The sequence below is a fragment of the Mobula birostris genome, chromosome 5, assembly GCF_030028105.1.
Source record: "Mobula birostris isolate sMobBir1 chromosome 5, sMobBir1.hap1, whole genome shotgun sequence".
NCBI lineage: Eukaryota > Metazoa > Chordata > Chondrichthyes > Myliobatiformes > Myliobatidae > Mobula > Mobula birostris.
In genome coordinates this window covers 179,737,322-179,753,846 of record NC_092374.1, presented here as the reverse complement: position 1 = coordinate 179,753,846, position 16,525 = coordinate 179,737,322, and the positions used below count along the sequence as shown (strand labels likewise).

General features: G+C 41.7%; 1 protein-coding gene across 2 annotated transcripts in view; it reads left to right on the top strand.

The window, feature by feature from the left end:
* Window positions 1–471: 471 nt before the first annotated feature.
* The window catches only part of LOC140198088 (E3 ubiquitin-protein ligase RING2-A-like), a 41,077-nt gene continuing 25,023 nt past the window's right edge, over window positions 472–16,525 (top strand). For both annotated transcript variants that reach the window (XM_072258971.1, XM_072258970.1), the window contains exon 1: window positions 472–592. The gene's annotated coding sequence lies outside the window, so the exon portion shown is untranslated. The remainder of the gene's footprint in view (window positions 593–16,525) is intronic.

Genomic DNA, 16,525 nt, shown 5'->3' with positions numbered 1-16,525 from the left:
TTCAAGAACAACTTCCCTTCAACCATTTGGCTCTTGAACCAACTTGCACAACGCTAATCACTACCTCAGTGTAACAACTCCAGGAACACTTCACACTACAATAGAATTTATTTTGTTCTAATCATGCTTTTTCTTATGGAAATTGTGTACAATTGACATATATATATATATATATATATATATATATATATTTTCATGCACATTCCTCAGTTGAGCCTAGTTGTCTGCGATGCTGTTACAGGTTTTTCATTGCACCTGCATGTACTTGTGCAGAAGACAGTAAACTTTTCTTTAGCGAGAATTTAAACATGAAATATATACACATATGCAAAAGCGTACTTATTGCATTATTGCAACACGAAACGTTGCTTTAAAGCATCAATCAACAAGTGACAGCTCAGTGCGAACAGAAGGGGCTTTGAAGCGCTTCTCCCACATCACGTGACGGCCCAGACCGGAGAGAGAAGTGACGTCGGCGGGGGGGGACGGACGATTTGCGGTTGTTGTGGCTGCGCGGGAGGCGAGAGAGAGGAAAAATTATAAGAGCAGAATATAGGCGATATTAGAGCGACGAAGAGAGAGACAGAGAGAGGTGAGATGTGATGAGAAGAGTGTCGCAAGGAGAAACGGAGGGTGGGGCGGCCGGAAAGGGAATTATTCGCGGCTTGAGGCCCGATGGCCTCGGTCCAATTGAGCAGCGCGGCGGCGGGTCCGTGGTGTGCGCAGCACGCGTGCGCATTCCCGGGCCCGTGTCGGTGCGGGGCCGGCATCGGAGATGTTTGCGCATGTGCCAGTGACCGTCTCTATCTTCCCGTACAGTATCCCTCTTCCCCCCGCCCCCCCACCAACCGTTGTGTGGTCACTATGGCTGCGCGCGCGGGTCGCGGGCCGGGGGCACGGAAGGTGGCGTCGTGTGGGTGCGCGGCGGCCGCGTGCCCGACGTGGTTTAGAACGGGGAGTCGGGAACTTCCGGGAGTGGGAGAACAGAGTAGGTGGCAGATGGGAGCGGGGCCAATGGTGGATCGGGGTTGCAGGGAAGGGGACTGGGGAGTGAGAGGGGGATAGTTGAGTCAGTGTAGGTTGGGAATAGGGGAACAGGTTTGGGCTAAGGGGCCAGAGGATTACCCGCTGTGGGAGGGGAAGATAGTGGGCAGTGGACAGGGATGGGATGGGGCAAGGGAGCGAGGTGAAGGGAGATGATATGAAAAGTGTGGCTGAGGGAGGGTGGGCCTCATGGGTGTGAGAAGGTTCACTCAAGGAGATGGGAGGTGTTGGTCGGGGGAGAAAGAGGGAAGGCAGGGTCTGGGAATGACACTGGAAGTGGCAGTGGTTATGGTGCCCAGAGACTGGAGATGGAAAGGATGTCGTTGGGTGGATGAGATACTGAAGATGGGGTTAGGTACGTCTTGAGGCAGATGGTGAGCTTGATGTTTCAGGGTACACAGCTTGCAAAGTATTAACAGAAAATAATGATGGGATGCCTGCTCTGTCAAGTTCTGTTCTCTCCCCATACCACTCAAACTCCATGAGGATCTGTCAAATCTATTCCTTTAGAAGATTCAGAGATTCTAGTAACTTATCTTCATAGCCCTCATAGAGAATTCAAAGTATTCATGACCCTCTGAATGTGTTTTGTATCTCACATTGAAGTAATGGCCACCTCATTCTGAAATGTTGGTACATGATATCCACTTTGGTAGTCATCCTTTGAATCGTATATGCTTCAGAAAATTACCTTTTATTGTGTTAAACACAAATGAGTGTAGGCTCCACCTGCACAGTCTTTGCTTGCATGTCAACTTCTTCAACCCTAAAAATCACCTGGAACAACTTTTCTTTGTACTTTCTTCATTGAAAGCAGCTGCTTTGTGAAGTTCAAGTTTATTGTCATCCTCTCTTCAACCAAATGAAACCACATTCCTCTGAACCATGGCGGTCTACAAAACAAGCATCACACTCAGTATATAAAACAAAATAATTGCCACAATTCAGTTAATAAAATAAAATTGAAAGTGCAGAGAGCAACTTGTAGTTAAAGGTGGAGAGCAGAACATGGTCTCCCCAGTATCCAGTAAACCTCTTTACTTGTATATTCCGTTGTCCTTCCCCAGAGGCCAATATTTGTTTTTCATGGACTGTCGTCCAAGAGTTGTTTGTATGCAGAGAGTCTTGGACTCTCACTCTTTTTACTGGAGACTACAAAAGTCAATTATGTACAATAAATGTCTGTAATCTTAAACTGGGAATATTTTCAGAACCCTCAGCCTTTCTCTGGTGGAGTCATAGAGTCATGTAGCATTTACCTGGGTATTTCAGTCTAACTGGTCCATAGCAACCAAGATTCCCACATAAGCTAGTCCCCATTTGCCAACATTTGGTCCATATTCTCTAAACCTTGCCTATCCATGTACCTGTCCAAGTACCTTTTAAATGCTGATGTACCTGCCACAAATGGCAGCTTATTCCAAAAGGTGTCTTGTTTAAGATGTAGAGCTGTACGGCGCAAGAACAGGCCCTTTGGCCCAAAGTGTTATGCTGACCTAATTAAACTAACAATTTTAAAAACTTACTTGACTAGTCCTTCTACCTCACAAACCAATATCCTTCCACTTTCTGCATATGTGTGCCCAAGAGCCTCTTAACACTTCTATCATTTCTACACACCAGCATTAGATTCAGGGCACCCTCCATCTATATAAAAATATCCTGTTGCACACATCTCATAAAATTTTTCTTCTAGTCTATAATGCACATTCTCTTGTATTAGACATTACGGCCAGCCCTGAGAAATACGTACTGGTTGCCTATACTCCATCTGTGCCTCTCATGATCTTATAAACTTATATCAGCCTCTGCCCTCTGGAGAAAACAACCCAACTTTGCCCAACCTCTCTGTATAGTACATTTCCTCTAATCTAAGCAGTATTCTGGTGAACTTCTTATGTACCCTCTCCAAATCCTCCACATTCTTCCTGTAACGGGGCAACCAGAATTAAATGCAGTTCTTTACATGCAGCCTAACCAGAGTTTTATAAAGCTGCAACCTAACTTACTGACTTTTGGAAAACGAGAGATCTCCAAAGGTTCATACTCCCTTCTGTGAGGACTTTCCTTCTCTGATCAGTTAGTCACTTGCTTCCAGATTATGTTGTCTAGTTCCTCCTAACCATGGCAAATGGCCTCTCAGAACGACCCTACAGTCCTTCTCAAACTGGTGCAGTCAGTGGCTGCTGAAAGTATGCTCGTGGTGTTCTGCTGCTTCAGCCCATCCACCTCAAGGTTTGATGTGCATTCAGAGAAGATGTTCTGCACACCACTGTAGTAACATGGTTATTTCAGTTAATGTCACCTTCCTGTCAGCTTGAACCAGTTTGGCCATTCTATGACACCTTATTAATAAGGTATTTTTGCTCACAGAACTGCTGTTCACTGTTTTTTTTTGTTTCTTTTCTCAAGATTCTCTGTAAACACTGGAGACTTGTGTGAAAATCCCAGTAGTTCTGAGATGCGCAAACCAGCCTGACTGACACCTACAATAATTCCACCGTGGAAGTCACTCAAATCTCATTTCTTCCCCAATCTAATCTTTGGTTTGAACAACAGCTTAACCTCTTGACTATGTCTGCATTTAGTTGCTGCCATATGATTGGCTGATTAGATATTTGATTTAAAGAGCAGGTGTGCTGGCCGTTGAGTGTGTATTTCAGTGAAATGATCTTTCATCTATCAAAACACCAGTGAGGTTGAGCCAGTCTTAACCTCATGTGGCAACAGATACTGCCTGAGCTGATCAGGCAGCTTGTTTGGAGAGGGAAGCAGAGAAACTTTGAATTCCCAGATGTAAAAAAATTTGCCAATAACTTTGGTTATCTATGTGAATGTATATTAGTTTGTAAGTTTAATAATAAGGATGAAGTAAAAGTAACCATTATATTTGTTGAAGAAGCAGAGTAGAAGTCACTGGTCTGTTTCATCTGATTTGCTCAGGTATTGTACAATCTAACACATATTAGAGTAATTTTGTAGGAAATATGGGAAGGGTAGGGCTGAGATGAAAAGGGTTAATTGAAAAAATATATCGTAATATTTAAAGATGGGATTTAAAAAATAATAATAACTCACTTCAGCAGCAAGAATTAGTAGTTGGCATCCAGCCATCTTAGATATACTGTTGTAACAGTTTATTTAATGAACTTGGAAGCTTTAAACCTTTTGGGTCAACATGTCAAAGTTCAAGAGTTCAAAGTAAACTTGTTATCAACGTACATATATGTTATCCTATAAAACCTTGAGATTAATTTACTTGTGGGCATACTCAATAAATCCATAATAGAATCAGTGGAAGACTGCACCAACTTTAGCGTTCAACCAGTTTGCAAAAGACAACAAACTGTGCAAATACAAAAAGAAGGAAAGAATAATAATAAATAAATAAGCAATAAATAACGAGCCCTTGAAAGTGAGTCCATGGGTTGTAGAAACATTTCACTGATAGGCCTAGTGAAGTTATCCCCTTTGGTTCAAGAGCCTGATGGTTGACGGGTAGTAATATTTTTCTGAACTTGCTGGTGTGCGTCCTGAGGCTCCTGTACCGCCATTCTGATGGCAGTAGCGAGAAGAGACCATGACCTGGGTTGGGTAGTGAGGGGCCTTGGTAATGGTTGCTGCTTACAGTGACAATGATTCATGTAGATGTGCGCAATGGTGAGGAGGACTTTAGCTGTGGTGGCCTGGGCCATATCCACTACTACTTGCAGGATTTTCTGTTCAAGGGCATTGATGTTTCCATACTGTGATGCAGCCAGGCAATTTCCTCTCCACCACACATAGAGGTTTGTCAACCTGCCCTTCCACCTTCTACAAACTTGGCCAGAAAGTCATAATTTCTTTCAGCCAAATCATTGACATATAACGTCAAAAGAAGCGGTCCCAACACCGATCTCTGTGGCACACCATTAATTACAGGCAGCCAACCAGAAAAGGCCCCTTTATTCCCACAATTTGCCTCCTGCTAGTCAGTCTGTCTTCTATCCATGCTAGTACCTTTCCTGTAATACCTGCTCTTGTTGAACAGTCTTACGTATGGCACCTTGTCAGAAACCTTCTGAAAATCCAAATAAATGACATTCACTAACTCTCCTTAGTCTATCCTGTCTGTTATTTTCTTAAAGAATTCCAATGGATTTGTCAGACAGATTTTCCCTTTAGAAAACCATACTGACTTTGGCCTGTTTTATCATGGGCCTTCGCCCTGAAACCTCATCCTTAATAACACTCCAATATCTTTCCAACCATTGAAGTCAGGCTAATTAGCCTATAACGTCCTTTCTTCTGCCTCCCACCCTTCTTAAAAAAAAAAATGGAGTGACATTTCCAATTTTCCAGTCCTCAGGGACCATTCCAGAATCTTGTGATGCTTGAAGGATCATTTCCCATGCCTCCACAATCTTCAGAGCTACCTCTTTTAGATCCTTAGGATAGAGTCCATCTGGTCCAGATGACCTAGATACCTTTAGACTTTTAAGCTTCCCAAGCACCTTCTACTTAGTAATAGTATTGACATGTACTACTTCCTCATGACCCTTTTGAATATCTGGCACACTGTCAATGGCTTCCAAAGTGAAGACTGACGCAAGATACTTATACAGTTCATCCCCCATTTCTGTGTACTCTATTACGCCTCTCCAGTATCATTTTCCAGCAGTCTAGTATTTGCTCTCGTCTTTATATATGTGAAAATACATTTTTATCCTCTTAATTTATTGGCTAGCTTACCTTTATTTTTCATCTTTTCTCTCTTTAAGGTGTTTTATTTGCCTTCTGCTGGTTTTTTAAAACTTCCCAATCCTCTACCATCCCACTAATTTTTGCTATATTATATGCCATCTCTTTCACTCTTATCCTGTCTCTGACTTGTCAGCCACAGTTGCCCCATTCTCCCTTAGAAAATAGTTGCAAGAATAAGTTTTTGAACCCTTTCCAATATTTGGATTTCTGCATTAATTATTCATAACATGTGGTCTAATCTTCATCTAAGTCACAATAATAGACAAACACAATTTGGCTAAACCAATAACACACAAACAATTCTACTTTTCATGTCTTTATTGAACGCGTTGTTTAACCATTCACAGTCCAGGCTGAAAAAAGTATGTGAACCCTTGTATTTAATAGCTGGTAGAACCTCCTTTAGCAGCAATAACCTCCACCAAATGTTTCCTGTAGCTGTTGATTAGACTTGTACAATGGTGAGGAGGAAATTTGGACCATTCCTCCATACAAATCTGTTTCAGTTCATGAGTATTTCTAGGATACCTTACATGAACAACCCTCTTCAGGTCATACCATGGTATCTCAATTGAGTTAAGGCCTGGACTCTAACTTGGCCATTCGAAAACATAAATTTCTTCTTTTTAAATTGTTGATTTACTCCTGTGTTTTAGATCATTGTCTTGTTGCATCATCCAACTTCTATTAAACTTCAGGTAATAGACCACTACATTGATATTCTCCTGTAAAATGTCTTGATACAATTTTGAATTCATTGTTCCCTCAATGATTGCAAGCTGTCCTGACCCTGAGGCAGCAAAGCAGCACCGAACTATGATGCTCCTTCCACCATGCTTCACAGTTGAGATGAGGTTGAGGTGTTGGTGTACAGTGCCCTTTCCCTCTAAACATAGTGGTGTTAATTTCTGCCAAAAAGTTCCAACTTTTGCCTCATCTGTCCACAGAATATTTTCTCAGAAGTGTTGTGGAACCTCTAGGCGGTCTTTTGCAAAGTTGAGATGTTCCACAATGTTTTTGGAGAGCAGTGTCCTTCCATGAACAATGTTTTTGGAGAGCAGTGTCCTTCCATGAACACCACTTTCGTGTTTTTTTTATATAGGGAACACATGAAGAGAGCCTTTGGCAAGTTCTAGAGATTTCTGCAGATCTTTTGCTGTTACCATTGGGTTCTTTTTCATCTCCTTCAGCATTGCACGCTGTGCTCTTTGTGTAATCTTTGCAAAATGCCCGCTCCTAGGGAGAGTAGTAGCAGTACTGAATTTCCTCCATTAGTAGACAATTTCTCATACTGTGGATTGATGAAGGTCTTTAGAAATGTCTTTGTAGCCTTTTTCAGCTTCATGCATCTCTACATTTCTTCTTCTAAGGTTCTCTTGAAGTTGTTTTGATTAAAGCATGATGCAAATAAACAGATCTTTCTTGAGAAGAACAGTTTCTGTCAGTAACCTGACTTTATTTTTATAGGCCAGGGTACCTCTGCAGCCTACACCTCCAATTTCATCTCATTGACTGTAACACCTGACTCCAAATAGCTTTTGTAGAAGGCATTACCCTAGAGGTTCACACGCTGTTTTGAACCTAGACTGTGCTTGTTTAAATGGTGTACTCAGTATTGCCAAGAAGTACATTTGTTTCAGTGTTATTATTTTAGGCGGATAGTGTTTGTCTATTATTGTGACTTAGTTGAAGATCAGACCATATTTTATGAGTAATTAATGTTGAAAACCAGATAATTGTAAAGAGTTCACAAACTTTTTCTTGCCACTGTACTTCTTCATCTTTGGGGTATATCTTTACTGTGCCTTCTGAATTTCCACCAGAAACACCAGCCATTGCTTTTCTTCTTTCATCCCTATTTGTGTCCCCTTACAATCAACTTTAGCCAGCTGCTCTCTTGTGCCTCTGCTAATCCCTTTACTCCACTGTAATACTGATACATTAGGGCTCTATGGTAATATAGTGGTTGGCATAACACTACTGCAGCTGGTGTTCAGAGTGCCATCTTGATGTTGCTGTTCATCCTTCCCGTGGAGTGCATGGGTTTCTCTGGGTCCTCCAGTTTCCTTCCACTGTCCAAAGATGTGCCAGTTAGGTTAATCGGTCATTGTAAATTGTCCCATAAATACGACTAAATCAGGGTGGTTGTGTTTTGCTGGGCTGTGTGGTTCAAAGGGCCGGAAGGGCCTGTTCTGCAGTGTATCTATACCTAAATAAATACTGCATCCAATTTTAGCATTCTCAAACTACGGGGTGAATTCTATCATGTAAAAATGAAACCAAATTCTTTGAAAGAGGTGCCATAGGATGAGAAGATGTAGAATCATTCTGGGTGAAGCTAAAGAACTGCAAGGGTAAAAGGACCCTGATGGGGTTATATACATATCTCCAAACAGTAGCCAGGATGTGGGTTACAAATTACAATGGGAGATAGAAAATTGATGTCAAAAGGGCAGTGTTATGATAGTCATGAGGGATTTCAATATGCAAGTGGATTGGGAAAATCAGGTTTGTGCTGATTTCGGATTCCATGCAAGAGAATTTGTAGATGCCTACGAGATGGCTTTTTAGAGTAGCTTGTGGTAGAACCCATGAGGGGGAGATCAGCTCTTCTGGATTGGGTGTTGTGTAATGAACTGGATTTATTAGGGAACTTGAGGTAAAGGAACCCTTAGGAGGCAGTAACCATAATAAGATAGAATTCACTGTGCAATTTGAGAAGGAGAAGCTAAATTCAGATGTATTAATATTACAGTGGAGTAAAGGGAGTTACAGGGGTATGAGGGAGGAGCTGGCCAAGGTTGCTTGGAAGAAGACACTAGCAGAGATGACGGCAGAGAAGCAATGGCTGCAGTTTCTGGGAGCAGTTTGGAAGGTGCAGGATAAAAACATCTCGAAGAACTATTCGAAAGGCAGAATGACACAGCTGTGGCTGATAGGGAAGTCAAAGCCAACATAAAAGCCAAAGAGAGGGCTTATAATAGAGCAAATTAGTTGTAAATTAGAGGATTGGGAAATTTTTGAAAAAACAACAGATGAAATATGAAGGTAAGCTAGCCAATAATATCAAAGTGGATACCATAAGTTTTTTCAGATATATAAAGTGTAAAAGAGAGGCAAGGGTAGATATCAGACAGCTGGAAAATGATGCTGGAGAGGTAGTACTGAGGGACATGGAAATGGTGAATGAACTGAATAAGTATTTTACGTTACCTTCACTGTGGAAGATGCTACCAGTATGACAAGTTCGAGTGTGTCGGGGGAGAAGTTAGTGCAGTTGTTATTACTAAGGAGAAGATGCTTGGGAAGCTGAAAGGTCTGAAGGTCATGTCACCTGGACCAGATGGACTATACCCTAGGGTTCTGAAAGAGGTGGGTGAAGAGATTGTAGAGGCATTAGTAATGATCTTCCAAGATTCACCAGATTCTGGTGTGGTTCCAGGGGACTGGTAAATTGCATTCCATTCTTCAATTAGGGAGGGAGACAGAAGAAAGGAAGTTATTGGTCAGTTAACCTGACCTCAGTGGTTGGGAAGATGTTGGAGTTGATTGTTAAGGATGAGGTTTCGGCTACTTGGAGGCACAAGACAAAATGGGTCAAAGTTAGCATGGTTTCCTAAAGGGAAAATCTTGCCTGACAAATCTGGTGAACTTCTATGAGGAAATGGTAAGCAGGATGGACAATGGAGAATCAGTGTATGTTGTGTATTTGGTTTTCCAAAGGGTTTTTGACAAGATGCCACACATAAGGCTGCTTAACAAGATGAAAGCCCATAGAATTTCAGGAAAGATACCAGCATGGATAGAGCATTGGGAATAAAGGGAGCCTTTTCTGATTTGCTGCTGGTGACTAATGGTGTTCCACAGGGGTCAGTGTTGGGACTGCTTCTTTACACATTAATATATCAGTGATTTGCATGACGGAATTGATGGCTAGGTGGTCAAATTTGCAGACGATAAGAAGATAGGTGGAGGAACAGGAAGGGTTGAGGCTGCAGAAGGACCGACAGATTGGAATGGGCAAAGAAGTGGCATGCAGTGCTGGAAGTGTATGGTCTTGCACTTTGGTAGAAGGAATAAAAGACTATTTTTCTAACCTGGGAGAAAATTCAAAAATCAGAGTTGTGAAGACTCGTGCAGGATTCCCTAAAGGTTAACTTGCAGGTTGAGTTGGTGGTGAGGAAGGCAAATACAATGTTAGCATTATTTCGAGAGGACTAGAATATAAAATCAAGGATGTAATGTTGAGGCTTTATAAGGCACTGATGAGGACTCATTTGAAGTATTGTGAGCAGTTTTGGGCCCTTATCTAAGAAAGGATGTGCTGACATTGGAGAGGGTTCAAAGGGGTTTCAAGAAAATGATTCCAGAATTGAAAGGCTTATTGTATGCTAGCCCTTGGCCCGTATTTGCTTCAAATGAGAAGAGTGAAAGGGATCTCATTGAAACCTATCGAATGTTGAAAGGATGTGGAGAAGATGTTTCCTATGGAGGGAGTATAGGACAACTTCAGAAGAGAGGGAAGTCCATTTAGAACAGAGATTAGGAGGAACTTCTTTATCCTGAAAGTGGTGAATCTGTGGAATTTGTTGTCTTGTGTCTGTGGAGGCTAGGTCATTGAGTGTATTTAAGGTGGAGTTGAGGGGTTCTTGATAAGTTAGAGCGTGAAAGGTTACAGGAAGAAGGCAGGAACATAGGGTTGAGACGGAGATGGTTCAGCCATCGTCTAATGGTGGAGCAGACTCAATGGGCCAAATGGCCTAATTCTGCTCCAGTGCTTTATGATCTTATGATCACTACCTCCTAAGGGTCCTTTATCTTAAGCTCACTAATAAAATCTGGGTCACTACTTAACATCCTGTGCAGTATTGCTGTACCTTTGTGAGCTCAATCGTAAGCTGCTCTAAAAAGTCGTATTTTTTATATATATATATATATATATATATGATGTAATGTGGCAAGTATTTCACTTGGACTGGTGTTCTCGTGGAAATGTTTTTAAATTGCATGCATATTTGAATCAGAATCTGGCTTATTATCATTGACAAGTCATGAAACTTGTTTTCCAGCAGCAGTATAGTGCGGTACATTAAAAAAATACAATTAAGTTATAATAAGAAATATAGAAAAAAAATTTCATGCAAGAAGAGAGTAAGGTAATGAGGTAGTGCTCATGGGTTCATAGATAACACAGAAATCTGAGTGCAGACAGGAAGAAATTGTTTCTAAGATGTTGACTCTGTGCCTTCAGGCTCCTGTACTCCTCACCACCCCCCATGCTAGTAATGAGAAGAGGGCATGCCCTGAACAGTGATGGATGCTGGCTTTTTCAGGCATTGCTTTTTGAAGGTATCCTCGGTGGTGGGGAGGATAGAATCTGCACATTTTCTAAAGTGAGGATGCTCACTTCTGTAGAAAGTATTAAAAAAATCTAGAATAGATGCATGCACAGCAACATTTTATAGTGTATGATTTGTGTGGGAAGGAAAATGTCTTGCATGAGCAGGACTGAAGGATGCATATTGCAGTACTATTAAAACAGTTATGAGCTGTTGCCAGGGTCCTGGAGATTTCACAATGTCAGCTGCACTGTTATTACTCGTAGTCTTGGCCTGCCTCTAGCAAAATCACCATAATGTAAGCTATGATACAGTGGTTAGGTCCAATAATGTTAATGCTTAATAATTTTTGCTGCATGACCTCAATATTTACAGTGATTTTCTTTTGGTACACATGATTATGTAGTCTCTGAGTAACATACACAGAATGCTGGAGGAGCTCAGTAGGTCAGATAGTATCTATGTAGGGAAATGAACAGGTCACTTTTTGGGCTGAGACCTTTTACTAGAGCAGTCCTGATGAATGATCGCAGTCTGAAATATCGACTCTTCGTTTCCCTCCATAGATGCTGCTGATCTGAGTTCCCAGTATTTTATGTGTGTTGGTCAAGATTTCCAGCATCTGCATAATCTCTTGTGTCTGTTATCATTATCTAATCACTTTTTACTTGCTACTATACGTGCTTAAAATCGCAACAGTTTTCATGGCAAGTTTTAATAGATTTTAGTTTGCATCCTTCTGACTTTTTAATAGAGTTTTATTCAGGTGATAGGTTCACTGTTTTATCTTCAGATATGTCACAATGTTCAACTGCAGTTTTGCAGCAAGATTCTTGTGTACCTGTTAAAGGGGTGATTGTAGAGAAGATGATGACCTATAATGCTATTATGCAGTTGAGCAGAAAATACGGAGAGGTATGCCAACATTTCGGAGATCTGAAGGAATGGGATTGGGTGGTGGGAGGTTAAGGGGAAATTTTACATAGAACATAGAAGAGTTCATCATAGGAACAGGTCCTTTGGTCTGCAGTGGTTGAACCATTTAAATTCATAATCAAATCACTAACTAATCTTTTTAATCTGCACAACGTTCATATCATTCCATCTTCCTCACATTCATATGCCTACTAAACATCTTTTAGAAGTCCCTAATGTATCTACCACTACACCAGGCAGTGCCTTCCAGACATCCACCAATCTGTGTTTAAAAAAAAACACCACCACCACCACAAACGAACAAACTGCCTCTCACATCTCCTTTGAGATTGCCCCTTCTCATCTTAAATAATGTTTTCTGGTATTAGACATTTCAAGCCTTGGAAAAAGATATTGTCTCTCTGCACTGTCTGTGTTTCTCACAATCTTGTAGACCTCTTTCAGATCTGCCCTCAGACTCTCCTTCTCCAAAGAAAACAGCCCAAATTTGTTCAACTTCTTGTTAGAGCACATGCCCTCTAATCCAGGCAACATCCTGGTAAAGCTCTTCTGCACCTTGATCAAAGCCTCAACATCCTTCCTATAACAGGGCAACCAGAACTGTTTGTAGTACTTCAGATGTGGCCTAACCAGGGTTTTATAAAGCTGCAACATAACTTTTTGACCTTTGAACTCAGTGCCTCGCCTACTAAAGGCAAGCATGCCATATGTCTTAACCACTCTTAACCTGTGTTGCCACTTTCAAGGAGCTATAAACTTGGACTCCAATATCCCCTTGCTCATTAACACTGTTAGGGTCTTGTTTTTAAAATTTTGAACTGAAGAACTGTATAAGAATCAAAGCTTGCAGCAGAATAAAGGAACTCTTCATAAATTAAAGTGAGTTAGATGCAATTTCCTTGGTGTAATTATAATATGCTAATTCTTACTAACTAACTTACTGCCCATTATTACACTGCTAGTGTTTATGGTAGCAATAAAGGTCCTCCATCCCTTGGAGTGTTCAGGGCTTCCTTCATCCTGTCAGTAGCTTCCTCTTTGTTTTCAGCATGTTCAGATGGAGACTCGGGAACACCACTGCACTCAGATGTAGAATGATTTGTCATTGCTGTTCCCGTAACAATTACTAGTCAGGGTTTTTAGCCTTGAGCTAAAGCCCCAACCTGGAGGGCTAGAGGATCACTTAGTCTGGCCTCTACCCTTTGACCTGTTTGGAATGGTTCACCCTGCCAAGAACCAAAGCATAAAGCCCTGACTCCAGCCAACGTAGCTCTCCGGGTCATTGAGGCACGCAAGCCTCCAAACCACGATAAAGTTGTGGTCCTCTTGGGGGAGTTGTTACTAAAGTAGACTGCCAAGCGTCTACACTCTGTCCGCCAGAACAAGCAGGATCTCCCAGTGGCCACCCATTTCAATTCCACTTCCCATTCGCATTCCGATATGTCCATCCGTGGCCTCCTCCACTATCATGATGAGGCCACACTTAGGTTGGAGGAACAATACCTTGTATTCCTTTTGGGTAGCCTCCAACCTGATGGCATGAACGTTGATCTCTCAAGCTTCTGGTGACGCCTCCCCACAACCCCCCCCCCCCCCCAACTTCGCCATTTCCCATCTCCTTGTCCCTCTCTCATGTTATCTCCTTGCCTGCCCATCACCTCCCTCTGGTGCTCCTCCACCCCCCCCCCCACTTTTTTCTTTCTTCCATGGCTTTCTGTCTCCTTCACCAATCAACTTCCTAGCTCTTTGCTTTATCCTTCTCCCTCCAAGTTTCACCTATGACCTGGCATTTTTCTCTCTCTCCTCCGCCCACTTTTCAAATCTACTCCTCGGCTTTTTCTCCAGTCCTGCTGAAGGGTTTCGTCCCAAAACATCGACTATACATTTTGCCATAGATGCTGCCTGGCCTGCTGAGTTCCTCCAGCATTTTGTGTGTGTTGCTTAGACTTAAGTGTGTGTGTGTATACAGAATTATGTTATTTTAGTTATTTATTGATGTGATACAGTTGATTGAATAATACATACAGTGGCATGCAAAAGTTTGGGCACCCCTGGTCAAAATTTATGTTACTGTGAATAGTTAAGTGAGCAGAGGTGAACTGATCTCCAACAGTCATAAAGTTAAAGATGAAACATTCTTTTCAACATTTTAAGCAAGATTAGTGTATTATTTTTGTTTTGTACAATTTTAGAATGGGGAAAAAAAGGAAAGGAGAACCATGCAAAAGTTTGGGCACCCCAAGAGATTAGAGCTCTCAGATAACTTTTACCAAGGTCTCAGACCTTAATTAGCTTGCTAGGGCTATGGCTTGTTCACAGTTATCGTTAGGAAAGGCCAGGTGATGCAAATTTCAAAGCTTTATAAATACCCTGACTCCTCAAGCCTTGTCCCAACAATCAGCAGCCATGGGCTCCTCTAAGCAGCTGCCTAGCACTCTGAAAATTAAAGTAAATTATGCCCACAAGGCAGGAGAAGGCTATAAGAAGATAGCAAAGAGTTTTCAGGTAGCCGTTTCCTCAGTTCATAATGTAATTAAGAAATGGCAGTTAACAGGAACGGTGGAGGTCAAGTTGAGGTCTGGAAGACCAAGAAAACTTTCTGAGAGAACTGCTCATAAGATTGCTAGAAAGGCAAATCAAAACCCCCGTTTGACTGCAAAAGACCTTCAGGAAGACTTAGCAGACTCTGGAGTGGTGGTGCACTGTTCTACTGTGCAGCGGCACCTGCACAAATATGACTTTCATGGAAGAGTCATCAGAAGAAAACCTCTCCTGCGTCCTCACCACAAAATTCAGCGTCAGAAATTTGCAAAGGAACATCTAAACAAGCCTGATGCATTTTGGAAACAAGTCCTCTGGACTGATGAAGTTAAAATAGAACTTTTTGGCCGCAATGAGCAAAGGTATGTTTGGATAAAAAAGGGTGCAGAATTTCATGAAAAGGACTCCTCTCCAACTGTTAAGTACAGGGGTGGATCGATCATGCTTTGGGCTTGTGTTGCAGCCAGTGGCATGGGGAACATTTCACTGGTAGAGGGAAGAATGAATTCAATTAAATACTAGCAAATTCTGGAAGCAAACATCACACTGTCTGTATAAAAGAAAAGCTGAGAGTGAAAAGAGGATGGCTTCTACAACAGGATAATGATCCTAAACACACCTCAAAATCCACAATGGACTACCTCAAGAGGCGCAAGCTGAAGGTTTTGCCATGGCCCTCACAGTCCCCCGTCCTAAACATTATCGAAAATCTGTGGATAGACCTCAAAAGAGCAGTGCATGCAAGATGGCCCAAGAATCTCACAGAACTAGAAGTCTTTTGCGAGGAAGAATGGGCAAAAATCCCCCAAACAAGAATTGAAAGACTGTTAGCTGGCTACAGAAAGCGTTTACAAGCTGTGATACTTGCCAAAGGGGGTGTTACGAAGTACTGACCACGCAGGGTGCCCAAACTTTTGGCTTCAGGTCCTTTTCCTTTTTTGTTATTTTAAAACTGTAAAAGATGGAAATAAAAAAGTAATCTTGCTTAAAGTATTAAAAAAAATGTGTCATCTTTAACTTTATGCCTTTTGGAAATCAGGACATCTTTTACTCGCTTAGCTATTCCCAGTAACAGAGGTGCCCAAACTTTTGCATGCCACTGTATTGGTGATACATGGAAATGTTTAAATTATTTCTGGTTTAAGAAGGTTGTTAATAAAAGGACAAGTGAGAAGTTTCAAAAAACATGATAAGTCAAATTGTAATTTTTTCGCATGCTAATTTCCGGTTTCTTAGGTGTAGGACAGTGTTTGTAGAACTGTAGTGGAAGTGATTAAGGGAGAGGGATGGGTGCGGTTAGATTTTGACTGTGACAGGCTATGTTCATCCATGCATGGACTTTTACAACAGGGATCAGAACCAACTACCTCACTTTAGACTCAAATCTGATGCTAGCACTTGTACCCATAATTATAAATACCCATATTTGCGTGGTATGGATGGAGTGGTGGAGAACTTGGTATCTCTCTTGTTTCCCCTGCCTACTTCTTTATTACCATGTTAATGAGTTTTCCTTTGAAGAAATCTGAGCCTTTCCACCAGTCCTGACGAAGGGTCTCGGCCTGAAACGTCGACTGTACCTCTTCCTAGAGATGCTGCCTGGCCTGCTGCGTTCACCAGCAACTTTGATGTGTGTTGCTTTCCACCAGTGAAGTTTCTGCTGTATTGCAGACTGCTTAGCTGTGTAGGCACTCACTAGTTTACACCAGAATTGTGGTCCTGAGAATTGTCCATAAGTCAATTTAGTTGTAAGTCAATGAACGCCTTCTCAGTGAGGTAAACAAGTGGGCAACAGAAATAAGACCAAAAGTTCACTGATTTGCAGCCAGTCACAAGAGTGCTAGAAGAAGCAACAGAATTTTTAAAAATTAGGCATGAGAGATTCTGCAGATGCTGTAAATCTGGAGCACCACACACAAAAT